Source organism: Sipha flava, unplaced genomic scaffold (genome assembly GCF_003268045.1).
Source record: "Sipha flava isolate LNK unplaced genomic scaffold, YSA_version1 43_pilon_pilon, whole genome shotgun sequence".
NCBI classification, from domain to species: Eukaryota; Metazoa; Arthropoda; class Insecta; order Hemiptera; family Aphididae; genus Sipha; species Sipha flava.
In genome coordinates this window covers 469,027-482,716 of record NW_020273171.1, presented here as the reverse complement: position 1 = coordinate 482,716, position 13,690 = coordinate 469,027, and the positions used below count along the sequence as shown (strand labels likewise).

General features: G+C 33.1%; 1 protein-coding gene across 1 annotated transcript in view; it reads right to left on the bottom strand.

Annotated features, from left to right (window-relative positions):
• LOC112689286 (activating transcription factor 3-like) overlaps nt 1–13,558 on the bottom strand; it is a 41,131-nt gene extending 27,573 nt beyond the window's left edge. Inside the window, exon 1 of the mRNA XM_025562919.1 lies at nt 13,352–13,558. The gene's annotated coding sequence lies outside the window, so the exon portion shown is untranslated. The remainder of the gene's footprint in view (nt 1–13,351) is intronic.
• Between the last annotated feature and the right edge of the window lie 132 nt (nt 13,559–13,690).

Genomic DNA, 13,690 nt, shown 5'->3' with positions numbered 1-13,690 from the left:
AATATTTATTTTTAGTATTTTTATTTTTATTTGTATTCTCGTTTTTAAGTTTCCTAAAAGTTTTGGATTGATTTAAATGATTTAAAATACAAAGCAATGGATATCATCATTTTTTTTTTTTTTTTTTTGTTTTTTGGATAAAATATTTAGAATTTTATTTGGTATGAAAGTGCGGTTTTTAAAAAAAAAAGAAAATCACATTTTATAAAGTGTAACATAATGCGGCATATAATTGCATATTTAGCCGCTTTTTCTTTGCGTATTTGCATTATATTTGATACTTTTTAAATGCATATAAATCCGGGCTCCAACGATTAGGAATCATCGAGTGAGCAGAACGGTACGAGCGTGCACCTACGACGACGACGACGGGGCGACAAAAAACTCGTTTCTCGCGCACGCACAACACACAATATGCACACGCACGCACACGGGCTGGTTACGAGCAGGAGTAGATTAAATTCCTAAACGTTATAAATGTTCTCCGCCCGCACACTATTTACCGACTCCACTAGCACCGCCGAGCACGGCAAGGGGAACATGCGCTGCGTTAGGACGCACCGGGGTTGAAATTTTATTGTTTTCGTGATACAATCGCCCTCGATCGCGCGCGCGCGCACACGTACAGTTATTACGTGTACATGTACAATGTGTATACTTATTATGTTGCACGCGGTGCACGGTTCACTTGCGACCAGACGGATAGTGATAACATTAACAATAATGTACGCGGTGTTTTTTTATTTTTTTTTTTAGAAACATATTACCTCGTTTTTCGGCCACGACGTCCGTCCACCGACAGGATAGATTTTTCATGCGGCGTGTGTGAAACAGTGGTGCAACAGTGCACGGAATGGATTTTCTTTCCTGCGCTGGAGATAAACCGCCGGCGAAAACGGTCGTCGACAATGGCATTTGGATTTCGAATCTTCGCGAAACTATCGCGTATACGTGTGACACCGATCATAATTAAATGCATACAAGCACATCGATATAAGACAGCAGTTAAAATAATCAAGTTAAGATAGTGAAATTGGAGCATTCGCTTTTTTTTTTTTTTATAGTCGTAGCCAAATGAGCTTGAGAATTATAATTTTTTAACACGGCAATGTAATGCAGTTTTAATTTTATTTCAGAGTAGTTTTAATCGTATGATTTTTAGAACATATAAATTGATCCTATTACAGCAGTTAATATGAAAAATATTTGTGTTTCATTTTCTTTTATTATGATATTACGTTTGTCATATAAGTATTACACTAAATGTTTTTATTTAATGCGGTCAATGCGATTTTAACATATTTTTATGTAATAATGTAAGAAAATGTATCGAGTATTTTACCGCAATTACCTCAGTGCCTTTAATACAGTAATAATATAACATGCGCGTATAATCGTATTGATTTTTAACGTTTTACGTGCAACGAGGATAATTCAATAAATCAATACAGAAATAACTCGTCAAGGCGTGGTTGTAGAGTAATAATTTTATCACGCGTTCGGATAGTGAATGATTTGTTTTCGCAATTGATTTCGATTTCATCGAATGCGTCTCGAAAAACGTTGGACTGTTAACGTAAACTAAGAAGGTATTTAATGTTTTCATTTACTGAATATTAGTTTCACATCGATTTCGTCGATGTATACGATTTTATGATACGTTGACTGTAATAACAATTTTTCAGATATCTTGTAAATATATATATATATATATATATATATGTATATGTTATTGCATAGTGTTTATTATTTATTTTGTATCGTACGTTATATTTACCCGTACACACGATATAATATTTGCATATAAATGACGGAGTGTTTATTCGGTTTGCCAGTACAAACCTCTACAGCAAACAGCGCATTTACGTATCGAATAAGTATATAAATTATCTTTATAAATGCGTTATTAGAAGTTTCGAAACTTTCAATCTTCACAAAGAAAACGTGTTATTTTACATAATATATATTATTGTGTTCGTAGAAACAAACATGTTTAATAATAATATATTATCGGTACCTTCGCGCCGTTCGAGCGCCGAGCGCTAAATTATATAAAAACAAATATCCTAACCGTACAATGGCGTTATTATAATTATTACCAGTTTGGTTTACGGTATAACGCTTAATATTATGACGAACGCATCGTGTGGTTCAAAGTTTAGAACTTCTAACACGTTTATCACGATGAAATATATACCTATCGTACGTAATGGTATTATGGACCGAGACGATTTATTGAAAATAATATTAATGAACTTCGAAAAACTGATGCGGCTATAGAACTGCACAACGTGTTGATGTTATTGCAAAAAAAAAAAAAAAAATAAATAAAAATATTTAAACACAATAAATGTTACAGAAATCTTCTGACAAATGAAAAAACTAAAAATCAATCGAAATTCCCCCGATATATGCAAATAAACCATTGCGATTTCCATTGTCGTTCCGTAAAACACGCTATTCGTTGAACGGTACGTCATGATACATTTAATTCCATAACGATCCGCGTTGGTGTATTAAACATTACGTTGTTATTACGTGCCGCTATGTTTTCCGAACCGTATTTTTACACCGATGAATCGCATAACACCGATCATTACGGAGTACTCGTTTTCACGTGTGATCTCGGAGAAGAACGTCAGAAAATAAAAAAAATCGAAAAGAATATCGTGTACGGTACGGACGACACGAATTAATACAGCGATCTAAACGAAAACAAACCGAGTGGAATTAATTAATAATGGCGTTTCGCCAGCGGGGCCAAAAAAGCAATGTGTGTTTTCGTCCGAACGTGCAGCGGTTTGTCGCGGCAATACGAATAAAATTAAACACTACGAACGCGAAACGTTATTGTAGCAATAGATTAACATAACAATAGTGCATATGCGTACGCGCGCGTGTACCTATATATATACACGTTGATTTCTACGTACTCACAACCGCTCGTTCAACGAGTAATGAATATTTTATCGATTCTGTGATAAACCGCACTCGTGCAGCGCGTATATATATATATATATATATATATATATATGTATGCGGTTGGTAAAATCGAATTTACCACGTTTAAGGTTTAATTTGAAAATCTCTATTGCGTTTTCAACACCCCGAACGGCACGCGCGCCCAACAACACGAAACAATAATAATTGCGATCAGTCTTGTTAAGTATTCGATCAAAATAATTTTTTAATACTTTTTCTGTATTTTAATACTATTCTAAATAAGTTTTTTTTTTTATTATTATTTTTTGTATTTAAATACTTAATTAATTAATTAACAGCTTAATTGAATAATGTATTTATGACTTTAAAATGTAAAAAACAAAAAAAATGTATTAAAAAAATTGTATTCCTGAAGTATCCGAATAATTTTTCGAGTACTCCCGAACGTGTTCTAAATATATTTTTTGAAGATGGTTCGCGTACGTTTTGACCGTTTATTCGAACATGAATACCGAGCAAAAGTATTCTTTACAAGACCGATTATGATATTGCAACAGCGTCGCGTATCGTTCTTGAAAGTTTCTTGACGGTGTGCTGTACTCGGAATCTGATCCGCGGACCCTTTTTCGGATCGACCTTACGATGTTGACCGTAATCGATACGACGGCGATGACGTGTTGACGAACTAACGTCACGTCGCACACATACAATATTAATCGAAACGTGCGTATGAACGTCGCGTCGCGGTGTAGAATGACCGTACAATTATTGTTTATAATATTCAACGACAGTGTTTAATCGTTTGGATTTGCATTCCCAGAACGATCGGGGCGACCGAAGACAGCTAGGCTAAAATAATAATAACAACAACGAAAGAAACGAAAATGAACGAGAAAAAAAAAGCCGATTCCGGGCGTTGCACATGCTCGATTCTCACGATCGTCGGGTACCGTTTTCAGCCGTTGTCGCGCGGACGCGTGTGTGCGCGCCCGAAAATTTATGGCTCACATATGGTCCAGTTCAATATTGTAACAACAAAGAAAAAGGATGAGAGAGAGAGAGAGAGAGAAAAAAAATGTACGCGTGGAACGGTTCCAACGAATGTTTTATCCTAAATCGACGAACGCGGCGGCCCGGGACTTTACGATACGTACACGCGGTGTTATTTTATACGTATTGCATTGTAATAAAGGAAATAACGAAAAAGGCGAACAATAGTATCGGGTTCGGAACAATGCGAAACGTACGTGCAATATTTTCTCTCTAATGCGGAAAAATAATAAAAGTTTTAAAAAAAAAATACGTACAGGTACGTTTCTCCTGCGAGCACGCGCGGACGCCCCCCCGGTCAACGTCGTCACGATTCAGTCGCAAAGACGTTTCGAGTAAGTGTATACAGAGCGACTCAAAGAACCGAGTCGGTGCTGAGCGCGTGATGCATAATGTACGTATTATTACGGTCTAACGACAACGAGATATGGTCGAAATATGGACGTGAACTCACGTAGTGATTACCTGCCGCCTGCTTGTTACGCGAAAAGTAATATTTTTTTTTTTTTTATCTCCCACGCAAAAGCCGTGCATTAACGATATGAAATATCGGGAGAAAAACTTCCATTTATTACGTGTTATGCGGTGTACAAAAAATATGTGTGTAAAAAAAAAAAAAAAAGGAAAACGTAGAGAAATTTTCAGCTATTTTTTTCGTACATCCGGTACGTAGACGGTGTACTATTGTGCACCCGTTGCACCGTTGCAACTGCATCGTTCCGTATGCACGAGTCGTTTACAATAATTATGTGATTCGTGCTAATATTCGCGTCGACAACCTGCTGGTGCGATTTTTTCGAATGGCAAATCAATAAGTTTTATCGTTTCCCTTTCCTGTGTTCCAGGAACCCATTTGGTTTTATTGCCGTTTCCTCGCCGATACGACACGTATTCGTCAAACGGATAACGCAATAATAACGCGTTTCGCATTGTCTACGCGTCGGAAATGTCGAATGCCGACGCGCGCGAACACAGCACCTGCGCGAAACATTACCGATATTGAATGGAACGAAAAATTGAAATAGAAAAAACTTTGCACAATGCGTTTTAGAAAAAAAAAAAAAAAAAAAAAAAAAAACGGTACGCGAGCGGGAAAAGAAAAACAAATAAAATAATAAAGGTTAAACGCACCTCCGTGGGAACTTTCCGAACTCGCTCGTGCGACTTATCTGAAATTCCGAAGTGCGTATACGATATAGTATAGTGCTGTTCGTGCATGTACGTTACGTAAACACACCGAAGCTGGTTCGCGGCGGTGATTAATGCCCGGAAACGGAATGATTAAGTATTGATAACGTATCGGAATTGAATTTCTTCAAAAATAATACACATACATTATGGTGTAACGTTCGACTAGCCTCGAAGGCCACTGAATAGTTCCACACAACTCTCTTTCAATATTTATTTTTTACCCGAGTAAACATGTAGCGAAAGAATAATAATAATATTACATACGCCCTATCAATCATCGTGGAAGTTAATTACATTTGAAGAAGCACACCGCACATTTGATGCTTGCATACATTTCGTACAATATACACGGGTATTAAACACACAGAACGTTTGAAATTTTTTATTCTAATAATATTTGTGTTCGGCAAAAAAACAATGCATGGTTATAGCTAATAATTGTACTAACTCTATTTGAAGATAAATTAAGATTAAAAAATAATTTCACATGCATACATCTGCAAGGCAGTAAACATTTTATTTCTTGTTTATTGAAATTTTCAAACCAAGTTGAATACGTGTATACAAAACACTAAATAATAAATTCGTGAATACTGAGGGTATATCTCTATACTGTTATCTTTCATGGTACAGTCTATAATGAAATGTGTTAAAAAGTTAATTTGTAAATTATTATTAAACTTACGCAGATTTTTTACAAACAAGGTTTAAGAAATAGTTTAGTTAAATTTACCTATTTCTGGAAACTTATGTCGCACTAAACTATTTTCCATACGGAAATTAATATTTAATTAATTTAATAATTAAGTTTGAGTTTTAATTACATTCATAGGGTGACGAAATTCGATACGATTATACATTCATGAAGTTTGGTTTAGTTTCAGACACGTATGATTTGTAATGCGCAATCGATTTTTGGTTCCAAATAATACATACATTATTGTCACTGAACGGTAAAATTGAAAAATTAGTTTTTTAAATATTTATATATGAATTATAAAGGTGAAACATATAATTTTTAGAAAATATATACGACTTATCAACATACAATAAATGTGATGTTCAGTATACGGCATTTTTTACTAGAAATTTCAATTACTTATATAGATTTTTTTTACATAAAAATTCAATCGCTTCTGCTGTACAACGCACAGTAAAAATGGTACTTTGGGAAAATATGTAGTCATAAATGTTATTCTTAGATTCATCGAATGCAATTCTTTTAGCGTTAAAATGTCGTTTAATGACATTTACAGTCTTGTTAACACGGATTTATCAATTCGGGTTTTAGTGCTATTCGCGCCATTCACTACGTAACGGTTATTAGGTGTGGTTAGGATTTCAAGAGTTACTGTAGAAAATATTTTACGAAACGTTGAACTTCAGCCAATATAGTATCCATTAACCGGCGTTGTTCCTCGTGAAATTATATTTGTACGGTTAGATGTCAAAAATTGATAATAACATTGCTATTAATTTCCATACGCGCTAAAGACTACACGGTATATCATGCACGAGTGTAAATACTTAACGAATATACGTATACGGCACGTACTATAATTGGTCAGAACAAGAAATTATAATGCAACGCAATATACGTCACGCTGCAGTATCTGCATTATAGTATTCCATGTGTAATTATTTATTTTTAATGAAACGTACCGTCCGTTTGCTTGAAAATGACACTAATTAGAGGCCGGTGCGCAAAACGAATAATTAAATAATTCGGCATTTTATCTAAAAATTACTGCCGGTATTCATTTTTCATGTACGAGAGATTACAATTGTTTTACAGCGAAGCCGTACGTTTGATTACTGATTAAGTCTCATCTTCATATTATATACATATATTTTAATGTATTATAAAATATGTAATTCCATATTTTTTCTATTCCGTTCACGCGCGTTTATATACTTGAAGTGTTTACAAAAAGTTTATACTCCGTTTAACGCCTTATTAACGTGGATACTGCCTATATCGTACTGGCATAACAATTTAAACAAAAATAAATTGTTCACCTATGTTTGAACAACATTGTTTAGGGATTAAAATTGTAAAAAGTACTCGTGATACCGTTGTGTAGTTGTTGAGATAATTAATAAAGTGTGAATAATATTTTACAATTTAATTTTAATATACTGAAACAGCTGTTTGATGAATACTTGTATAGTTTGTTAATTAAGAACCATTGTGACAAAGGAAAATGTTGTCAAGATAAATAAATTATACTAAAAAAAAAAAAAAAAAACCGTGCCAAGAGTGTGAATTCAACACATTTTAGAACTATGCGAGATAATTGCGATTTAAAATATGTAGGTACGTGTATTAAACAATAAATAACAATATTCTATGACAGTCCTTTCCTTTATTATAAAAATATTTTTAACGATGCACTCGAATTTAGATCATTCGTTTGGTTTTTGTCATAAATTAATGTACACATAATTGCTCATCGGTGTTTTTCCCCTCGTAAAATATGTTTTTTTTTGGTGTTACGCACTGTTACATAGGAGAGTATGGGTCGAACACGAAATTGCTTTCTGCGAAGAGCACTTAAGGGTAAACATTTATTTTTCACTCCTTTGTTGACTAGAAACAACTTTTTAAACGTTAATAACTCAACTTATCTGAAGCAATCGTAATTGATTATCGTTGAATATTTCGTAGACGCATAACGTACTGCGCTATACGGGTAAAGTAGCTAAAAGTAAGTACCTCTGTTGCGTACGGACAGAAATACGTAATGGAATAAATTGCCAAACCGTAGGTACGTTCAGAAGATGACACTTAAATTTAGATTCTTAACAATAAACACACACACACACACACACACACACACACACACATAATACATACGTATATAAATGGTATTCCTCTTACTACTACGGAGTAGTACACCAAAACGCTTAGTACATATCCATGGGTAAATTTAATATTCACTAGATTCATGGCTTACAATTTATCATTCACTAACTTAACCATATATAAACAAATATAGCTTTCACCGTTAAAATAGAAACATTTGTAGATAATGAACAAAAAAAAAAAAAATAGTAACCAGACAATATGATCTAGATACAAAGAGATGACGGTAAATGTTTTCTCGCGCGGTTGTAAAGTTTTCAATTCGCAAAAAAATAATTATATTCTTCTAAACGTCCAAGGTTACATTTAAGTCGTCGTTTAATTTTTATTGCGTGTGTTTTCCTTAAGCCGCCGACCGCTATAAAATACTATACTTTAGTAGCTATTTAGTACTTTATTCATTGTGTGGTCCGAAATCTCCGATGTAGATCTATTATATAGTAAATTTATATTTGTACATAAGCGTATAAAGTGCGGTGATTTACATTATTCTACATCGATGTTTATAGGTAATAAAAAAAAAAAGAAAAGTAAAATACATAAATATTTAATACAAATTTACAGCCAAATACCAATGGATTTCAATATCTCATCATACGATATTATGATTGTTTTATTACACGTTGCAGTATTGATATATATATATATATTCATGGCGTTCTATGTAATTTTATTTTTCGACAATAAAACCAGAGTTAACGTAGGACCAATCGTCGCAAACGTGTAGATAAACACTAAAATTATTGTTTTCGATCATATTTATTAATAAAAATGACCGGTAAGTTAATATTTGCTCGATTAATTAATATTGATGTCAAAACCAAATGTTTAAGCAATCATCATTATTGAAAATTATTGAATGTCTGTACACAAAAATAGTCATAAGTTACATGTTAAATACTAAAATTCAAAAAAAATGTAATTTTTAATGAACATATTTTATTTTTTTGTTTTAATCTCAACAAACGTACTACTTAGTAATTAAGAAATGTTGTGTCAGCGATTATATATGTTATTTTGAATTTTGTTTCTTAAATGTTATTTATTTCATTTTCCAAATTATTAAAACCCAAATAATTATTCACACATGTTTTATATGAATACAATTTATTTTATTTTAGTGTTTGATTAATTCATGTTTCACTAAAAAAAATTAAAATGGTTACATGAATCAAAAATCAAACAAAATCTCCATAATGATACAGCGAATTGTAATACAATATTTCTCTAAATACTTTTATTACAGATTAATAATTATAATATGATAATTGAGTGTGTATACCCACATAACATAATAGCCTGTATTTATTTCCAATTTGTCTGTGAAATCCGAAAATTACTAAATTATATTATTATAATACTGAAAATCGAATATTTAATTAAAAAATTGAATAAATAAACTGAATACGAATATACGGCACACCGATTTTTTTAATCATACAATGAATATATGTAATTTTTTAAATAAAATATATATATATAATTAGGTAATTATATAAACCCGTTTATAATAAGTAAAAGAGTGGTCAAAGTTTGATATTCGCATGCAGCGACGGAGTGGTTGGTTATCATAATTTATATATATATATATATATATATATATAAATTAATTTTGATATGGAAAGGGACCACCAAACGTAATGTGAGTCAGTAAAATACTTTGAGTTAATTTAGGTTATAATGAGGTTAGTTATATTAAGTATAAGAGAATATATTTTACAATATAGTATATTAATAAAAAAGTTAAATTTCCTACACATACTGTACTAATAGTTGCCTATGGAAATTAAGCTTAGATGTGTCAAAAAAGAAGAGTAAAAGAGACTGACTAAAAGTGGCTAACCAAACCTGAAAAATTCAGGTTGAACTTTTTCAAGTTGATAGCAGATCGGAATTGTACTTGGGTTCAATATTATATTATAGGTTTATCATTGTATATATACTTAAATTTAGTATGCATCTATAGTAATTATCTCTTGACAAATGATAATCTTAGTTTTTAATAAAAAATATTTATATACATAGGTAGTATACTTAACTATTATTATTGACTTGATTATAGTCGAGTCATTTGATAAATTTTGACTTATCTATTATTTCTCCTATTCTCTTTCTCTCATTTTGTTATTTCTAAATATGTTATATATAATCCACTCCACTGGCTACTTAGAATATTTTATATGTATTTCTAACTTTAATTAAATTTTTTTCAAATTTAACATTTATTGTTGCATTATTATACATTGATATTTTCCACAAATTTAAGCTTTATAAAATAAAAATTTATTATATTTTTATATTTTATAAAATTGAAACCACAAATATGATAAAGAAACTATTAAGTTGTTGAAGTAATAAAATTAGTCTAGGCTATTAAGCAAAATCCATCCCATTATAATAACGTAAGATTCTATATCTTCACAAAATTTTATAACAGCTATACTCCCCAAACGATGTTTACCCCAAAAACGGGCTTATTTTTAAAGAAGTAAAAAAAATATATAAACAACGTCTTTATTTCAAAATATATCATATAAGAGTAAATTTAATAATTTAAAAATAATCTTAAGGACTAGGTATCTATAACAATATTATCAGTATATTTTTCAATAATTTTACTACTATATTGTACTTATTGTACCTCATACTTTAGTGGATCATATACATTTTTATACAACTATTAGATATAACTCGATGATGCGTTCTATATGTAGTTGATTATAATAGTTATTTTTTTAACTAAAAATAAACAACAACAATTGTTGTTGTTAAATTAATGATATTTTTGATGACATTTATTTATTTGGAATTTCTATAAAGTAATTATTAATTCATAGGTAAATAATAATATGTTTAAAAAATATAACGGTTTAGACATAAATCGGTCAACTTTCCTTATAATTTAATTTTCATTCTTATAATAATTTACAGTATATACGCGTATGCACGAACTTACAAGGGTAGACAGTATTTTTAATGTAACATGTAATTTAAGTGCAAGCGGAAGGTTTTGTGGAGATAGGGGCAAAAAACTTTTTACGTGAAGCCAAAACATTTTTTTCTTGGACGCCCTAGAACATATTTTTCTATTTCACATAATTTATGTAAAAGCTATTTTCATTAGTATGGATATTATATTTTATCAAATAGTACACAATATATTATTGTGTATTAATTTATTATTACTATACTATTTATACTATAATATAGGTAACCTACTTGAAAAACATAATATTGAAGATTAAGACACATGATAAAAGCCGTTTATTATTTAATTTTAAAAACAATTATAGGCTTACAAATTATTAAATTTTATGTAACGCTCTGTTCAAGTCTTTATATTATCACATTTGAAACCATCAAATTTAGATTTTCAAATTTAAAATCTAACCTTAATATTATTAAAAAATAATTTGAAACTTTAACGTCTTATAATATACATGTATTAATTGCCCAACATAGATAATATTTTAATAAATCTTAATTTTGAACTCAAATAATTGAATATTTTAACTACCGATTTTTATATTTAACTATTTATTATAAGAGGGCAAGAGGTTGATCAGAAAATTACACACACACATAAACGGATATATCTATCAGTATGTTGAGTGTGACTACTTAAGATGTGACTGATGTTTCATCAACTAGACAATAGGATACGTGCCGAAACGGCCTTGTTTTCTATAGCGTGAGCAAGATAAATAAAGAATGCAATTTTATGCATGCTAAATTGCATTACACTATTGTCTTCTATTATATCCATACCGTTTATAATAATAATAATATATATATATATATATATATATATATATATATATGCATCGAATGTCTATTTTTTTTTTACATATCACTTTATATTTGTTTTTTATATTAATGTCGGAATTTTTAGAACATTAATTTTGTAGAACCATTATAAATCGTATTTAATTACATGAATATTGATAAATCGATCGTAAGACCTAAAACTATTTACGTTGCACACTGTTAACAACTCCACGTTTTCTAATGACAAACCGTGAACAAAAACACGATTTATCGTTTAAATACTATTATTTTGTTATCGATATTTAATGTTTTAATTTATCAGCAATATACACATATGCATTTAGGTTTATTACAGTATACGAGTACATTGGCTGGGAATAAAAGTTAAAATTTTTTCAAACAAAATATTAGTAACTAGTAGATGTATGTACGTTTATAATTCCTTTATAATTTCCTTGCGTAGGATTTCGCAACTAAACATAACGTACGATACATTTTTAAAACTAACATACTACAACAGACTAGTTTCTGGTTCCGAGAATACGAAAAAAATCAATAGCATAACATTACGTAAATTAGGCAACACGTCCGAAAGGTCGGCGGTCATAATAAATACAACGGTACAGCGATTGTACGTATCGTTTTAGTATTAACATGTGGCGGCGAATGCACCGGACCGGCGTCACAGCTGTGTCTAGACGTCACAGGTATCATTTCCGAACGGTGCACAAATCGCACTCGGGACCAACGGAACGGCGAACAAGTAAACGCGGTCGAAGATCTTCTCGATAACTCGAGTTATTTTGAGACGCAAGAAGTCGAGATGAAAAACTTCAAAACCGTGTATCGGTTGTGTGTTTACGAGTGGTGCGCGAGTGAAGATCGCGTTTCGACACGTAGCGCAACGATCGAGACGTTCGCCGGGCGAATTACACGATCGTTTTGGATGGGATTATTAAGAATATTATGTTTTGGTAGCGAAACGTGCGTTTTTGCGCCTATAAAAGCATCGCGATGTATAAATCGTTCGTGGCTGGCCAACGATGGCCACGGGTGAAAAAAAGGAAATCGGTGACGGGTATTCGCTCGGGGACCCTTCGAACGGTCGAGCTCGTTCGAATACGGTTGCGCGCACGACGAAGCGGTCCGAGGTACGACCGCCGTGGGATGCTAAGGAAGACACGCGCGCGCCGCTGTTGGGCCAGAGCACATTTTAACATACAAAGTACGTGACACTAGTGTCTCCCCCCCCCCCCCCCCAGTGATTGTTGAACGCTACCCAGTGGTGGGCGATCGTGTGCCGTTAAAACCAACACGTGTAGTAACACGACAGGGGTTGATTTTCCCTGTATGTTCCTCCGCAGAAGAACACCACGTCTACGAACTACGAGACAGTTTTATTGAAGTGCCACCTAGTGAAAATCGCTTGATATATGTTCTGCATTGCACAGCGGTTGGACGGGCGGGCCCGGGTGGCCCGGGGGTGAAAAGCCGCGCGGGATTCCGATCGGGAAACCGGTGCGTGGCACTTACCGGTCAAGGGTTCGGACTCGGGCTCCACCACCGCCGCCTCAATAAGCTTGATAACCGTTCCCCGTAGACGGGCACGTACGGTTGCGGACCTCTGGCCCGTGACGGGATCGCGTGTTGATTGAATACGTCGCGCGAGATCGGTACACGCGACACGCACCGGCTGACACGTTGACGACGGGCACGAGAACGCACGTTGGATCGCGACCACCGCGGAACTGCTACAGCGCTCGGGCCGCCGCCGCCGAGAAGCCACCGGTGCCCCCTCCCCCGGTCGTCCCGCACGTCCGCGGCTCGTTTATATTTAACGTTGACGTCAATTGCCCGCGCGCCGATTGGCCG